Below are 17,831 nucleotides of genomic sequence, written 5' to 3'. Positions count from 1 at the left end.
CGGCAGTCTCTATGGGGGTGCCACAGGGTTCAATTCTCGGGCCGACTCCTTTCTCTGTATATATCAATGATGTTGCTCTTGCTGCAGGCGATTCCCTGATCCACCTCTACGCAGACGACACCATTCTATATACTTCCGGCCCGTCCTTGGACACTGTGCTATCTAGCCTCCAAACGAGCTTCAATGCCATACAACACTCCTTCCGTGGCCTCCAACTGCTCTTAAACGCTAGTAAAACCAAATGCATGCTTTTCAACGGATCGCTGCCTGCACCCGCATGCCCGACGAGCATCACCACCCTGGACGGTTCCGACCTTGAATATGTGGACACCTATAAGTACATAGGTGTCTGGCTAGACTTTAAACTCTCCTTCCAGACTCATATCAAACATCTCCAATCGAAAATCAAATCAAGAGTCGGCTTTCTATTCCGCAACAAAGCCTCCTTCACTCACGCCGCCAAACTTACCCTAGTAAAACTGACTATCCTACCGATCCTCGACTTCGGCGATGTCATCTACAAAATTGCCTCCAACACTCTACTCAGCAAACTGGATGCAGTTTATCACAGTGCCATCCGTTTTGTCACTAAAGCACCTTATACTACCCACCACTGCGACTTGTATGCTCTAGTCGGCTGGCCCTCGCTACATATTCGTCGCCAGACCCACTGGCTCCAGGTCATCTACAAGTCCATGCTAGGTAAAGCTCCGCCTTATCTCAGTTCACTGGTCACGATGGCAACAACCATCCGTAGCACGCGCTCCAGCAGGTGTATCTCACTGATCATCCCTAAAGCCAACACCTCATTTGGCTGCCTTTCGTTCCAGTACTCTGCTGCCTGTGACTGGAACGAATTGCAAAAATCCCTGAAGTTGGAGACTTTTATCTCCCTCACCAACTTCAAACATGTGCTATCTGAGCAGCTAACCGATCGCTGCAGCTGTACATAGTCTATTGGTAAATAGCCCACCCATTTTCACCTACCTCATCCCCACACTGTTTTTATTTATTTACTTTTCTGCTCTTTTGCACACCAATATCTTTACCTGTACATGACCATCTGATCATTTATCACTCCAGTGCTAATCTGCAAAATTGTAATTATTCGCCTACCTCCTCATGCCTTTTGCACACAATGTATATAGACTCACCTTTTTTTCTGTACTGTGTTATTGACTTGTTAATTGTTTACTCCATGTGTAACTCTGTGTTGTCTGTTCATACTGCTAAGCTTTATCTTGGCCAGGTCGCAGTTGCAAATGAGAACTTGTTCTCAACTAGCCTACCTGGTTAAATAAAGGTGAAATAAATAAATTAAAAAAATAAACATGAGTCTTTCTGTACAGCTGTGAAATCCTTACAAAAATCCTTAATCCTTACAATTAACTTTGGTGAGTAGACACTGAAACTAAAACATATGCTTCATGTACTTTGCTTCCTCTTTCAAAATATTGTTTGGTGAATCATGGGTGACTGTCAACAAGTGTTAGTAAATTATTTTCGGTAGCATTTCTATGTTGAAGATTTCAAAAAAATGTGTTTCAGTTTTCTCTTGCCTGAAACTTGCAAAGAAAGGGGGTGATCTAACGTCTGTCACAGTTCATGAATCCACTGCCTCCGTCTCTCTTTCTCGCTCTCGCTCTCTCTCTCTCTCTCTCTCCAGTGTTTGTGTGGGCGTGGTTTCCCAATCTCGGCCTGATTGTCTGCGCCATCTGGAACCACTTATCTTCCCTTTATATGTTCTGTTACCAGTGTTTCTTGTTGTCAGATCGTTGTTTCTTCTCTGAGGTTGTGTCGTGTGTCCGTGCTCTTCTCTTGTGTGGATTATCTGCTGTGCTCCTTCCTACTCATCCGGACACACTCCCTGGTTTTCTCAGCACGTTATGATCGGAAGATGCGCCCGAGTTCCTGGGTCGGATTCCTTCTGAGTACAGTCTGTCTGTCATGTTGCTGCTGTGAACTACATTCATTAAAACCATCGTTGCTTGCATCTTGCATCCGCCTCTGTGTTGTAACAGAACGATCTGACCAGACCATGGATGCAGCGAGTTCAACGAGTCTGACCGAATTCCTTTCCCGCAGTATCACGAGAATGGATCAACAAGAGGAGAACATCTCCAGCACAGGTCGGGCAGTACAAGCCCTTTCGACGCAGGTATCCCAGCTGACCCAACAATTGCAACATCTGAGGGGTTCCGCTGCGCCACCTACACCGGCAGTTCAACCCGCCCCGCCAGAGCCGGATTCCCAGCTAGAGCCACGGCTACCGACACCAGAGGGTTATTCAGGTGATCCTGACTATTGCAGAGCCTTTCTTACGAGATGTTCCATGCATTTCTCGTTGCAGCCACGGACCTTCAACCGTGAACAGTCTAAGGTAGCATTCGTACTCACACTGCTATCAGGCAAAGCGTCTCTCTGGGGAACGGTGGTGTGGGCGAACCAGGACCCATGCTGCACCTCTTTCCAGACACTCTCCGAGGAGATGAGAAGGGTCTTCGATCGGGCCGTGGCGGGTAGGGAGACGGCCAGACTACTCGCTGACCTTCGCCAAGGAGACCATTCAGTATCGGAATACTCCATCCAATTCCGCACTCTGGCCGCTGAGTGTCAGTGGAACGAGGAGGCGCAGTGGGACATGTTCCTGCATGGGCTGGAGGACCGGATCCAGAAGGAGATTTATGTTCTGGACCTTCCCAGGAGTTTAAATGGACTAGTGGAACTAGCCCTGAGGGTCGACGCTCGTCTGAGTCGTATTGGCCGCCGAGCATGCCCTAACAGACCGTATAACGACACGGAGGGCTGGCATGCCAGCGTCGGGAACACGGCCAGTTCAGCTTCCGCTCACGAACCCATGCAGCTGGGGAGAGCTCGCCTCTCCCGGGAAGAGAGGGAGAGGCGGAGATCCCAAGGACTCTGTCTCTACTGTGGTAGAGCGGGCCACTTTATCCACTCCTGCCCGGTAAAAGATCAGGCCCGGTAGTAAACATGAGGCTACTATCGGGTGGTGTCACCACAGAGAAAACCTCATCATCTACTCTCCCGGTAAGACTAAGATGGGCCACCCACACGCACGACACCCAAGCCTTACTGGACTCAGGAGCAGAGGGTAATTTCATGGACTTCAAGCTCGCTCACAAACTCCAGATCCCTATCACCTCACTCACGCACAAGATATCCGTCAACGCTCTCAATGGTCTAGAACTCCCCAACATTTCTCACACCACTGAACCTATCACACTCATCACTTCTGGCAATCACACTGAGACACTATCATTCCTACTCATGGACTCACCCCTTGCACCATTAGTTCTCGGCCACCCTTGGCTCACCCAACACAACCCCAGAGTTGACTGGGGTCATAACTCTATATCCATGTGGAGTAACAAGTGTCTTGAGTCCTGTTTAGTGTCTGCTTGTTCGTCTGTGTCTGATTCCGTGTTTCTAGAGGAGGCAGTGGATTTGTCTAACGTGCCCGTTGAATACCTCGACCTGAAGGAGGTGTTCAGTAAGTCCCGTGCTGCTTCCCTTCCTCCGCATCGTCCCTATGACTGTGCAATAGAATTATTGCCAGGTGAGTCTCCGCCTAAAGGCAAGTTATATTCACTTTCTGTTCCTGAGAGGGAGGCTATGGAGAGATACATCTCTGGTTCTCTGGCATCTAAATTCATTCGTCCTTCCTCTTCTCCAGCGGGGGCGGGGTTCTTCTTTGTGGGGAAGAAGGACGGATCTCTGCGTCCTTGCATTGATTACCGTGGGTTGAATAACATCACAGTGAAGAATACCTATCCCTTACCGTTGATGTCCTCCGCCTTTGAAAGGTTACAGGGAGCATCCGTGTTCACTAAGTTGGATTTACGTAATGCATATCATTTGGTTCGCATAAGGGAGGGGACGAATGGAAGACCGCGTTTAACACCCCCAGAGGGCACTTTGAATATTTGGTCATGCCTTTTGGGCTATCCAACTCCCCAGCGGTTTTCCAGGCACTCGTCAATGACGTGCTGAGAGATATGATTGATCAGTTCATATATGTTTACCTGGATGACATACTGATATTTTCTTCTTCTCTCCAGGAACACGCTCAACACGTCAGACGAGTGCTTCAGAGGTTGTTGGAGAATGGACTTTTTGTCAAGGCGGAGAAATGCATTTTTCATGCACAATCCGTTCCATTCCTAGGTTACATCGTCTCGACTGAAGGTATTCGCATGGATCCCGACAAGGTTAAGGCTGTGGTGGATTGGCCAAGCCCAGATTCCCGTAAGGCCCTACAGAGGTTTCTGGGATTCGCCAATTTCTACCGGCGTTTCGTTCGCAACTTTAGCCAGATAGTCGCTCCTCTTACTGCCTTAACCTCTCCCAGAGTGACGTTCAGGTGGTCCGATACAGCCGAGGCTGCATTCGCCAAACTCAAGAGCCGCTTTGTTTCGGCTCCTATCCTCATAGCTCCCGATCCCTCGCGTCAGTTCGTGGTGGAGGTGGACGCTTCAGAGGTGGGGGTAGGTGTGGTACTTTCCCAACGTTCCTCTTCTGACGACAAGATGCACCCTTGCGCGTTCCTTTCCCATCGGTTATCACCTGCGGAACGCAACTACGACATTGGCAACAGAGAGTTGTTGGCAGTGAAGTTAGCACTGGAGGAGTGGCGCCATTGGTTAGAGGGTTCGGGGGTACCTTTTATAGTTTGGACCGATCACAAGAATTTGGAGTATATCAGAACCGCCAAGCGACTCAACTCCAGGCAGGCGCGGTGGGCACTCTTTTCGGACGTTTTGACTTCTCTCTCTCGTATCGCCCGGGTTCCAAGAATGTCAAACCCGATTCCCTTTCTCGCATTTTTGACCATTCCGAACGCCCATCCACTCCCGAGTGCATCCTACCCGGGACCCTAGTGGTCTCCACACTCACATGGGAGGTTGAATCGAGGGTCAAAACGGCCTTAGAGGGGTCACGCTCCGCCCGGTTGCCCGCCTAATCGGTTGTTTGTGCCGGAGGGGTGTCGGTCCGATGTTATTCGGTGGGGGCACTGCTCCAACGTAGCGTGTCATCCAGGAGTCAGCCGCACTAGCTTTTTGGTTAAGCAACGCTTTTGGTGGCCACTGATGGCTCGTGACATTCACAGTTTTGTCTTGGCCTGCTCGGTTTGTGCCACTGGGAAGACTTCTAATCGACCCCCAGATGGGTTACTCCAACCGCTGTCGGTCCCTTCGAGACCCTGGTCCCACATCGCGCTAGATTTTGTTACCGGCCTCCCGCCCTCCCAGGGCAAGACAGTTGTTTTGACCGTGGTGGACCGGTTCTCGAAGGCGGCTCATTTTATTCCCTTGCCTAAATTACCATCTGCCAAGGAGACAGCGGTAACTGTCGTGGATCACGTCTTTCGCTTACATGGCCTGCCGATGGACGTAGTTTCTGACCGGGGCCCCAATTTGTGTCCAAGTTTTGGCAAGAGTTTTGTAGGTTACTGGGAGCGAGTGTCAGCCTGTCTTCAGGGTTTCATCCCCAGAGCAACGGTCAAACGGAGAGGGCCAACCAAGATTTGGAGAGAGTGTTGCGATGTTTGGTTTCTAAGAATCCCTCTTCCTGGAGTCAACAACTCTCTATGGTTGAGTACGCTCACAATTCGTTGCCAGTGGCAGCCACGGGTCTCTCTCCGTTTGAGTGTAGTTTAGGTTACCAGCCACCTATCTTTCCCAGTACGGAGTCCGAGGTCACTGTTCCCTCCGCTCACGCTTTCATCCAGAGGTGCCGTCACGCATGGAGCAGAGCCTGTGAGACTCTTCTCCGGGTGGGGGCGCGCACCAAGGCTAAGGCCGATCGCCACCGGTCGAAGCCTCCGGTATACGTCGTTGGCCAAAGAGTGTGGCTTTCTACTAAGAACATTCCACTCCGATCCGTTTCGAACAAGCTTGCCCCCAAATTTATCGGCCCGTTCAGAGTCACCAGGATCATTAGTCCGGTGGCGGTCCGGCTCAAGCTTCCTCCGGCGTATAGGAGAATTCATCCTACCTTTCATGTGTCTAAAATAAAACCTGTGTTTCAGGCACGCATTAACCCGCCGGTCCCGGTTCCCCCGCCGCCACGACTTGTTGATGGGGAAACCACCTTTTCTGTCAATCGTATTTTGGACTCTAGAAGGAGGGGACGCGGATTCCAGTACCTGGTGGACTGGGAGGGTTACGGCCCGGAGGAGAGAAGTTGGGTACCTGCTAGGGACATTCTGGATCACTCCCTTATCGATGATTTCAATCGACAGGTAAATTCGCCTGGGAACGCCAAGAGGCGTTCCTAGGGGGGTATTGTCACGGTTCATGAATCCACTGCCTCCGTCTCTCTTTCTCGCTCTCGCTCTCTCTCTCTCTCTCTCTCTCTCTCTCCAGTGTTTGTGTGGGCGTGGTTTCCCAATCTCGGCCTGATTGTCTGCGCCAGCTGGAACCACTTATCTTCCCTTTATATGTTCTGTTACCAGTGTTTCTTGTTGTCAGATCGTTGTTTCTTCTCTGAGGTTGTGTCGTGTGTCCGTGCTCTTCTCTTGTGTGGATTATCTGCTGTGCTCCTTCCTACTCATCCGGACACACTCCCCTGGTTTTCTCAGCACGTTATGATCGGAAGATGCGCCCGAGTTCCTGGGTCGGATTCCTTCTGAGTACAGTCTGTCTGTCATGTTGCTGCTGTGAACTACATTCATTAAAACCATCGTTGCTTGCATCTTGCATCCGCCTCTGTGTTGTAACAACGTCTGCTTCCTCTCCTCGTTGTCCACCATGATGAATCAGGGAGGGGACTATGATTCTGTCTCCGTCCATTCATTCATACGTCAAACCTGATATGTCAGACACCACTGGCCGGATTTTGATTATACTTGGGTGAATGATACGTCTTGCCATAGAGCTAAAATTAAATTTCTGGGTTTCCAAGATTACAATACATCAGACAAATATGAAAAAATAATGGTACTGTAGCCACTGCTACTCTACAGATCATGTATCCTAATTTGAGCCAGTTTTACACAGAAGGAAAATAATCCTGCAGCAACAAGAAATGTGAAATGTTATGTGGATTATAATTGATGGACATTTTTTGTAAGGGTTGATAGATTTTTCATATGAGCAAATCAAGTCTAAAATGTTTAAGTGGAAATTACAATCACACACACACTCACAATTTAGAAACCTCGAATACACTACAAGGAAAAATTCTGCAACAAAAGAGTGATCAAATTAAGATACAGCGTCTGTAACGAATTGAGAGTCTAACCCATTGGTGTCAAATCAAATTGTCAATAGGCTTATCAGGCTTCATTACTCAAGCAGAGTTCATTGCTACAGCTTCTTAACATTGTCCACATTATATCAACAATATATTCTGATGAGTGTGTAATCAAGGGTCAGGAGACACAATGATGAGACTGATAGCCTTACAGGACTGTACAGTAGTACAGGAATATTCAAAACAGCAACCCTCCACCGTATTTCTGGCAATGCAGATGAAGTGTTGTTTGTCCAAATACTTTCCTGTTAACTTTTTACAGAAATCCTCCATTTGCACCAGAGTAAGTTTTACACAAATGTTCCAATTAAGTCAATGTATCTAAGGCCAGAATACGGTCCTTAGTGTTTGACGGCTGTCTTTAGATCTCTCTATATATTTAGTGTTCATGCATTGTCCACCTTGGTCCCTGAATAGTCTTCAGAGCTCAAATGAGAGTGCATTCAATTAGATGAATAGTCTTTAGAACTCAAATTAGAGTGCATTCAATTAGATGAATAGTGTGTAGAACTCAAATTAGAGTGCATTCAATTAGATGAATAGTCTGTAGAACTCAAATTAGAGTGCATTCAATTAGATGAATAGTCTGTAGAACTCAAATTAGAGTGCATTCAATTAAGATGAATAATCTGTAGAACTCAAATTAGAGTGCATTCAATTAGATGAATAGTCTGTAGAACTCAAATTAGAGTGCATTCAATTAGATGAATAGTCTGTAGAACTCAAATTAGAGTGCATTCAATTAGATGAATAGTCTGTAGAACTCAAATTAGAGTGCATTCAATTAGATGAATAGTCTGTAGAACTCAAATTAGAGTGCATTCAATTAGATGAATAGTCTGTAGAACTCAAATTAGAGTGCATTCAATTAGATGAATAGTCTGTAGAACTCAAATTAGAGTGCATTCAATTAGATGAATAGTCTGTAGAACTCAAATTAGAGTGCATTCAATTAGATGAATAGTCTGTAGAACTCAAATTAGAGTGCATTCAATTAGATGAATAGTCTTTACAACTCAAATTAGACTGCATTCAATTAGATAAATAGTCTTTACAACTCAAATTAGAGTGCATTCAATTAGATGACTAGTCTTCAGAGCTCAAATTAGAGTGCATTCAATTACATGAATAGTCTTTAGAACTCAAATTAGAGTGCATTCAATTAGATGAATAGTGTGTAGAACTCAAATTAGAGTGCATTCAATTAGATGAATAGTCTGTAGAACTCAAATTAGAGTGCATTCAATTAGATGAATAGTCTGTAGAACTCAAATTAGAGTGCATTCAATTAGATGAATAGTCATTACAACTCAAATTAGACTGCATTCAATTAGATGAATTCAACAGAATAATGATGATTCTCTGCATGATGGATTATTTGTAAGTAAATCTAAATCATATGGGGCTTTTCATTTTATAGGAGCAGGTGTTTACTTTAAATCAAATCAAATTGTATTTGTCACATACACATGGTTAGCAGATGTTAATGCGAGTGTAGCGAAATGATTGGGCTTCTAGTTCCGACAATGCAGTAATAACCAACAAGTAATCTATCTAACAATTCCAAAACTACTGTCTTATACACAAGTGTAGGGGATAAAGAATATGTACATAAAGATATATGAATGAGTGATGGTACAGAGCGGCATAGGCAAGATCCAGTAGATGGTATCGAGTACAGTATATGCATATGAGATGAGTATGTAAACAAAGTGGCATAATTAAAGTGGCTAGTGATACATGTATTATATAAAGATGCAGTAGATGATATAGAGTACAGTATATACGTATACATATGAGATGAATAATGTAGGGTATGTAAACATTATATTAGGTAGCATTGTAAAGTGGCTAGTGATATATTTTACATAATTTCCCATCAATTCCCATTATTAAAGTGGCTGGAGTTGAGTCAGTGTGTTGGCAGAAGCCACTCAATGTTAGTGGTGGCTGTTTTTCAGTCTCTCGGTCCCAGCTTTGATGCACCTGTACTGACCTCGCCTTCTGGATGGTAGCGGGGTGAACAGGCAGTGGCTCGGGTAGTTGTTGTCCTTGATGATCTTTATGGCCTTACTGTAACATCGGGTGGTGTAGGTGTCCTGGAGGGTAGGTAGTTTGCCCCCGGTGATGCGTTGTGCAGACCTCACTACCCTCTGGAGTGCCTTACGGTTGTGGGCGGAGCAGTTGCCGTACCAGGCGGTGATACAGCCCGACAGGATGCTTTCGATTTTGCATCTGTAGAAGTTTGTGAGTGCTTTTGGTGACAAGCCGAATTTCTTCAGCCTCCTGAGGTTGAAGAGGCGCTGCTGCGCCTTCTTCACGATGCTGTCTGTGTGGGTGGACCAATTCAGTTTGTCTGTGATGTGCATGCCGAGGAACTTAAAACTTACTACCCTCTCCACTACTGTTCCATCGATGTGGAAGGGTTCCCTCTGCTGTTTCCTGAAGTCCATAATCATCTCCTTAGTTGTGTTGACATTGAGTGTGAGATTATTTTCCTGCCACCACACTCCGAGGGCCCTCACCTCCTCCCTGTAGGCCGTCTCATCGTTGTTGGTAATCAAGCCTACCACTGTTGTGTCGTCCGCAAACTTGATGATTGAGTTGGAGGCGTGCGTGGCCACGCGGTCGTGGGTGAACAGGGAGTACAGGAGAGGGCTCAGAACGCACCCTTGTGGGGCCCCAGTGTTGAGGATCAGCGGGGTGGAGATGTTGTTGCCTACCCTCACCACCTGGTGGCAGCCCGTCAGGAACTCCAGTACCCAGTTGCACAGGGCGGGGTCGAGACCCAGGGTCTCGAGCTTGATGACGAGCTTGGAGGGTACTATGGTGTTAAATGCCGAGCACAGCATTCTCACATAGTTATTCCTCTTGTCCAGATGGGTTAGGGCAGTGTGCAGTGTGGTTGAGATTGCATCGTCTGTGGACCTATTTGGGCGGTAAACAAATTGGAGTGGGTCTAGGGTGTCAGGTAGGGTGGAGGTGATATGGTCCTTGACTTGTCTCTCAAAGCACTTCATGATGACGGAAGTGAGTGCTACGGGGCGGTAGTCATTTAGCTCAGTTACCTTAGCTTTCTTGGGAACAGGAACAATGGTGGCCCTCTTGAAGCATGTGGGAACAGCAGACTGGGATAGGGATTGATTGAATATGTCCGTAAACGCACCAGCCAGCTGGTCTGCGCATACTCTGAGGGCGCGGCTGGGGATGCCGTCTGGTCCTGCAGCCTTGCGAGGGTTAACACGTTTAAATGTTTTACTCACCTCAGCTGCAGTGAAGGAGAGGCCGCATGTTTTGGTTGCAGGCCGTGTCAGTGGCACTGTATTTTCCTCAAAGCAGGCAAAAAAGTTATTTAGCCTGCCTGGGAGGCAAGACATCCTGGTCCGTGACGGGGCTGGTTTTCTTTTTGTAATCTGTGATTGACTGTAGACCCTGCCACATACCTCTTGTGTCTGAGCCGTTGAATTGAGATTCTACTTTGTCTCTATACTGACGCTTAGCTTGTTTGATTGCCTTGCGGAGGGAATAGCTACACTGTATTCGGTCATGTTTCCGGTCACCTTGCCCTGATTAAAAGCAGTGGTACGCGCTTTCAGTTTCACGCTAATGCTGCCATCAATCCACGGTTTCTGGTTTGGGAATGTTTTAATCGTTGCTATGGGAACGACATCTTCAACGCACGTTCTAATGAACTCGCACACCGAATCAGAGTATTCGTCAATGTTGTTGTCTGACGCAATACGAAACATATCCCAGTCCATGTGATGGAAGCAGTCTTGGAGTGTGGAATCAGATTGGTCGGACCAGCGTTGGATAGACCTTAGCGTGGGAGCTTCTTGTTTTAGTTTCTGTCTGTAGGCAGGGATCAACAAAATGGAGTCGTGGTCAGCTTTTCCGAAAGGAGGGCGGGGCAGGGCCCTATTTGCGTCGCGGAAGTTAGAATAGCAATGATCCAAGGTTTTGCCAGCCCTGGTTGCGCAATCGATATGCTGATACAATTTAGGGAGTCTTGTTTTCAGATTAGCCTTGTTAAAATCCCCTGCTACAATGAATGCAGCCTCAGGATGTATGGATTCCAGTTTGCAAAGAGTCAAATAAAGTTTGTTCAGAGCCATCGATGTGTCTGCTTGGGGGGGAATATATACGGCTGTGATTATAATCGAAGAGAATTCCCTTGGTAGATAATGCGGTCGACATTTGATTGTGAAGAATTCTAAATCAGGTGAACAGAAGGACTTGAGTTCCTGTATGTTTTTGTGACAACACCACGTCTCGTTAGCCATAAGGCATACGCCCCCGCTCCTCTTCTTACCAGAAAGATGTTTGTTTCTGTCGGCGCGATGCATGGAGAAACCAGCTGGCTGCACCGACTCCGATAGCGTCTCTCCAGTGAGCCATGTTTCCGTGAAGCAAAGAACGTTACAGTCTCTGATGTCCCTCTGGAATGCTACCCTTGCTCGGATTTCATCAACCTTGTTGTCAAGAGACTGGACATTGGCGAGAAGTATACTAGGGAGTGGTGCACGATGTGCCCGTCTCCAGGGTCTGACCAGAAGACCGCTTCGTTTCCCTCTTTTACGAAGTTGTTTTTTTGGGTCGCCGGCTGGGATCCATTCCGTTGTCCTGGGTGAAAGGCAGAACACAGGATCCGCTTCGTGAAAGTCACATTCTTGGTCGTACTGATGGTGAGTTGACGCAGCTCTTATATTCAGTAGTTCTTCTCGACTGTATGTAATGAAATCTAAGATGACCTGGGGTACTAATGTAAGAAATAACACGTAAAAAAAAATGCATAATTTCCTAGGAACGCGAAGCGAGGCGGCCATCTCTGTCGGCGCCGGAATGCGTCTTTTAGTGCCCGTTTCCTTGATACAGATTAAGCCTAGTCCTAAACTATGAAGCATGTTCAATAGATATACTCCATTTAGGGACGGTTAACCGGACACAGATTAATCCTAGACCAAGACTATAATGTATCAATGGAGATACTTTAAACTGATTTCCATTCATTACTATATCTCAATGGGAAATACTGGTAGACGGTAGACTCAGCAAAATAGGTGCACAAAGTAAACAGTGGATACACTGTGGATACATTTCCGCAACAACTAAGTGTGTTGAAGCGCGTGGCTCAACCTCTCAGCTGTTGTGGTCCCGTACCTACCACACGCTAACAGCGTGAAGCAAACCCATGCACACGCGCAGGTACTATGTGTGACTGTGTGAGAGCGTCTTGCATCTCGCTCATCTTAATATCTGCGGTGCTGCTTGTGGCAACGTCATTTCGCTGAGTCGACCTTGAATAATGTCGATAACATAAAGCCGATATGAAAGTAAAAACATCACATCCTCTTTCAGTGGTCACTGCTTTTTCAAGGTCATTGGATCCCTTGACATGCAATATGGAAGAAGCTATTAAATTAGTCATACCTCCTCCCAGAATTGGGATTCAATAACAGTTTGTTCAAACATAGGAGACAAAATGATAAACACATTCTCTACTCTATAGATGAGTGCTTTATCCCAGAGAGAATGATGATGAAAGAAAAGAGGAAGAGGCAGGAGAAATCCATAGGCCCCAAGCAGAATTTATGCAAGGGCAAATAGATCCACATTGTTTTCTATTCAGTAGAATAAGCATTTGTAAGTGCTGAGGAATTTTTATGTAATTTGAATCCAGTACAGTACAAAAGCCTGGGGAGCCTGCAAAGGAATATTGCGGAGAAGTCGTGAACTGTGTTTCAAATCAACCGTAGGCAACGGCTGTGAGGAAAAACACAGTTTTGCCTTACAATAACAATATCAAGAAGGTTTTCGTTTAGACAAACTGAATATTTTTTATATCTAAATGACTGTGGTTGCTCTGGAAGTTTCGAGAATGATATTAACTACGAAATGTATGAAAGTGTTTGTTTTCTCCCACTGAATGACCAGAAAGCTCTCTCTTATTGCTAAATCAGAGAGCTCGCTACATTATCGGTTTAATATCCAACTGCCTTTGCCATGCCTAACTAATATTATACTTTGCAGTTATGAGCAGTCCCTATGGAGAAAACTGCAGCTGGACTATCATAAAAATTGGAAAAATAAGACAACGTAATTCTTAAATGTTTTCGTTACCGAATTAACAAGACTGCCAAGGTTCCGGTTTCTTTTTCAGCAAATAATAAAAATACATTCAAATGTGACAGATGAGTTGACTCACTCACTCACTCCCTCACTCACTCCCTCACTCCTTCCCTCACTCCCTCCCATGTACAGACAACCACATACATAAAAAATTAAGCCCTTGGGGTTGAACGTGTTATTTGAATGTTCTTAGCAGAAGACTACTTTATAATCCAATTTTCTTACAGTCAGAAATCTTTTTTTTTTGCTTAAAAATCAAAACGCCTGAGACAAACACACACAACCGAAGGATTGGTAGCACAGGGTCAGCCACAGTGCAGTACCCCTGGAGCAGATAGGGACTTGCTGTCGAGTCAAGTGTTGTTTTTGTGCTCATAACCTTCTCTAATCCTCCCCCTAATATTTAGTAATACTTGGCCAAGAACATGCTAAGAACATGTCATCAGGTATTTCACCTTATATGTTTGTACTGCACTTGGAGCCATATGTCTCAGAGTAGGAGTGCTGATCTAGGAGCAAGTTCTCCCTGTTCATGTAATTTCATTATTGTGGTCTAAAAAAGCCAAAACTGATCCGAAATCAGCACTCATTCTCTAAGACACTTGATACATGTTGTAGGATGAGGTTGCCCTAGGTACAAATATTGGGTTAGTTTAGCATTTTCACCACTAATGGTTAAAGTTAAAGTTAGGATTGGGGGTGGGGAAAGCTGACCGTAGAGCTGTACCTAAGGGCAACTACTTCACCACAGAGCCTTGATACATACTGCATCTGGTCTAATGCATACTCCTTTACTCCTTGTGAACCTTGTGGCTCTAGGACCGGCATCAAAGAATGAATCTTAAACCCATTCTCATTCCCCAAACCAAAGCACCATTCATGTTTTATTGCCCAAGTCATCGGTAATTGGTTTCCATTTTCAATTCCATAATGATAATTACTATCTGTGGCAACGGCAGCTTGTGGCGATAGCTTTATTCATTGATTTATCTTGGGTCACTTCTCAACAATATCAACATTTCGTCTGTCTGGCTAAGCTATTAGATATGATAAAACTGCAACAGGGCAATCAGAAGGCTTTGCCTGGCCCGACTTTGCGCTTATATAGTTCTAATCACATACTCAATCATTTTATTAGTTGCCAACGTGATATTTACTGCTATTCGTTTGGCTTGGTCGAACCCGCTTAGATCTCCTTCGCACTCGGTTTCCAAAAGTCTCCCCCTTTATTAGAGTGGCATTATTATTATTTAAAGACAGGCACATTTTGGAGACCGAATGGGAGTCTGGCCTGCAGGGTACATCCCTAAATGAGGGCCGTAGGGCCCCTCTAATTGAATTTTCATCAGTGAAATGCAGTCGTCATTACTCTGGCTAATGTGCTGGTCTGTTTTCACTCTGCCCTGACCAGACAACACTATCCTATCCTCGCCAAAACGATGAACTGAATGGAGTAATGTGTCCTATCCTCAGCCCGCCCTTGAAATCCTCCCTCATTCCTGCAGACAAACTTTTGACAGAACTGCGGCAGTAGGAGAAACACAGAGAGGTTTATACTCAGTTTCAAAGACAAGACTCCCGAAATGGCACCAGAGTAATACTTGTGACTTCCAAATAGGTGAAAATACAGAGCTTTGCAATATAAAGGCTTTTCATTTTGTTTTGGGAAAGGCAACAAGTTCCTTATGAGAAATACCCTTATCTTTGAGAGGATGTAGTAGGCGAAGCTCTTTACAGTCATACCCGTATTGAAAATTGAGGATTTGGGCACTGATAAGTGCCTAAATTGGAACTCAGTGGCTGTACAGTAACATGCTATAAATGACGTCAGAGCTCAGGCTCTGCGCTTCATAGCTCTGAATGTGTTTTGACTGACAGACGTTCTGAACTTGAGCACCACACGCAACAAGAAGCTGCCCCATCTCTCCCACTAATTGGGCAACTTTAGAATGTATTGTTGTTGTTGTTTGAGTGAGGGAAATGCTGTAAGTTAAGAGGACTTGATATATTTTGAAAGATGATATGTCTAAAATGTGCACTTCACATTTCCATGCAATAAAACTCATGTCATATGCAGTGTCAATGTTTCTGATCACTATGTTTGATGTACAGTTACAAGATGCCATGGCGTCACACCCTGGGTTGTTCTGAACACAATGAGCCTATGTTTGTCTATAAGAAATAAGCACCTGAATGCACGCATGACTCCTTTTTATGCACACCAAAATGACAATCATATTTTATAAGTTAGCTAGTCATGTTGGCAATATAAACATTTTCAAATGATGCCCACCTGACCCAGATTGCCATATATAGTGGACTGTTTTTGGATTGCATAAACAACAACAGTAATTGTGTGATGGCGGGGATATAGGGTTGTGTTCCAAAGAAAACATCTACAAGTGTGCTTGTTCTTGTTCTTCAGCTAGGAGAGTTAAACAAAAATCCCCTAAGTGCATTGAAATGACTGCACACTCTGGAGGTGTGTGGCCACTTGGAGACAGTTAGTCCTCTCACTCAAACTCATGTCATTTGTTTGTTGTATGTTGCACCTACCACAGATTGTTATTAAATATATTTTCAGATTTTGTAAAATGCACAAACAATCAACAGTGTAATGTTTGGATTCAGTCTTGTGTCAGGTAAACTGTTGTCCTCAAGTTTGGTCTAATAATTTTCCCATAATCTCCAAACTATTACCTTTCAATTGCTTCCATGCCTATGCATTTTCATGTTTCTTCTGTAAGAGAGCATTTCAATGTAGCCCTATTCATATAGATCAGTTCCCACAAGTGTAAAGGGTTAAGAGCACCCTACATTGTTGAGCTGACGTCTTCATCTTTGATTAAACCGACGGTTGAGAAAAAAGAGAAGGGCAAAGTGTATGGAGGGCGAGCAGGTTTCAAAACACACTAGTCATCTTTGATGTCGGAGGCTTCAAAGCCTCCCAGAAAGGTAATAGAGAAGGGAGAGCATGTCAAATCAAATAAAAATCTAATCAATTTTTATTTGTCACATGCACCAAATACAACAGGTGTAGACCTTACAGTGAAATGCTTATTTACAAGCTCTTAATAACAAACAACGCAGTTTTTTTAAATACCTAAAAAAGTAAGAATTTAAAATTAAAATAGAAAACAATTAAAGAGTAGCAGCAAAATAACAATAGTGAGGCTATATACAGGGGGCACTGGTACAGAGTCAATATGCGGGGGCACCGGATAGTCGAGGTAATTGAGGTAATATGTCCAAGACAGTGTGAACAGGGCCTCCGCTCACCTCTACGTGTTCCCAGGAGGAGTACATCTGGCATTAGAAGCACTATGTGTGTGTGGGTTTTGGCCTTTTTCATGTCACCAGTGATTGTTCATGTGCTAAGGCCGACACTGAGGACTTGTAAAGAGCAGAATAAACAACCTCTGCATCATAGGGATTACTGGAAAGACCCCATAAACTCTCCAAGGTGTCACCAAGGATGGATCCCAAAGGGCACCCTATTCCCTATATCATGCACTGATTTTGACCAGAGCCCAAAACAAAAGTAGCGCACCATATAGGGGATATCGTGCCATTTGGGGAGTAGCGCTCTCCACTGGAAGGAGATTTAATCTGTCTGTAAATGAGCTCCAGTGCAAAACTCGACAGGCATTATTCCATGGACGAATGCAGGTTTGGGCCTTTACTTTGCCATTAAACACAGATGCTACCTGCTACCTTTTCAGGTCAAGCTCAATAGACTGATTGATTGAGTACGGAGGAATTTATTTACCAATATGAACTGAAATTAATGGATATCGGATTGAATATGGAGGACATTGGCCCTCAAGATAGAAATTGATCGGACTTGTGAGATCGATGCTCCCGAGTGGCGCAGCGGTCTAAGGCACTACATCTCAGTGCTAGAGGTGTCACTACAGACACCCTGGTTTAAATTCAGGCTGTATCACAATCGGCGGGAGTCCCATAGGGCGGTGCAAAATTGGCCAAGCATTGTCCGAGTTTGGCTGGTGTAAGCCGAAATTGTAAATAATAATAGTTCTTAACTGACTTGCCTAGTTAAATAAATGTTAAATAAAATAAAATGTAAAAATGCCAGGTCGCTAAAATAGCTCGCCTGGTAGGTGAATGACTTATGTGGCTGCATTGACGGTATATGTGTGAGAAAGATTTATCGTGGCTGTATTGGAAGTTTATGTGTAAGATTATGTTGATTGATTGAAGCCTACTTTGGATGAATTTGAAAGTGCATTTCACAACATACTTATCCAACATGTCACCATTGTGCAATGCACTGTCTACCAATCATACTTCAGAGTAAGAAAGGACCATAACCTACTAAAGTAAGCCATTACTGTCACCTTTACTAGTTAAGGTACAGTACATGTTTGCAAAAGGATGATCAAAATTTGAAAGCATTGAACAAATCA

General features: G+C 44.9%; 1 protein-coding gene and 1 long non-coding RNA gene across 2 annotated transcripts in view; one reads left to right on the top strand and one right to left on the bottom strand.

Annotated features, from left to right (window-relative positions):
• LOC135506266 (ALK tyrosine kinase receptor-like) overlaps positions 1-17,831 on the bottom strand; it is a 769,161-nt gene that overhangs the window by 363,393 nt on the left and 387,937 nt on the right. The window lies entirely within an intron of this gene.
• LOC135506273 (uncharacterized) lies at positions 4,968-6,714 on the top strand. The gene is made up of 2 exons (XR_010450362.1): positions 4,968-6,262; positions 6,387-6,714. It is a non-coding gene; the product is annotated as an uncharacterized LOC135506273 (long non-coding RNA).

The sequence above is a fragment of the Oncorhynchus masou genome, chromosome 2 (genome assembly GCF_036934945.1).
Source record: "Oncorhynchus masou masou isolate Uvic2021 chromosome 2, UVic_Omas_1.1, whole genome shotgun sequence".
NCBI classification, from domain to species: Eukaryota; Metazoa; Chordata; class Actinopteri; order Salmoniformes; family Salmonidae; genus Oncorhynchus; species Oncorhynchus masou.
The sequence above is the reverse complement of the archived record's forward strand: the minus strand, read 5'-3'. Positions and strand labels throughout refer to the sequence as shown.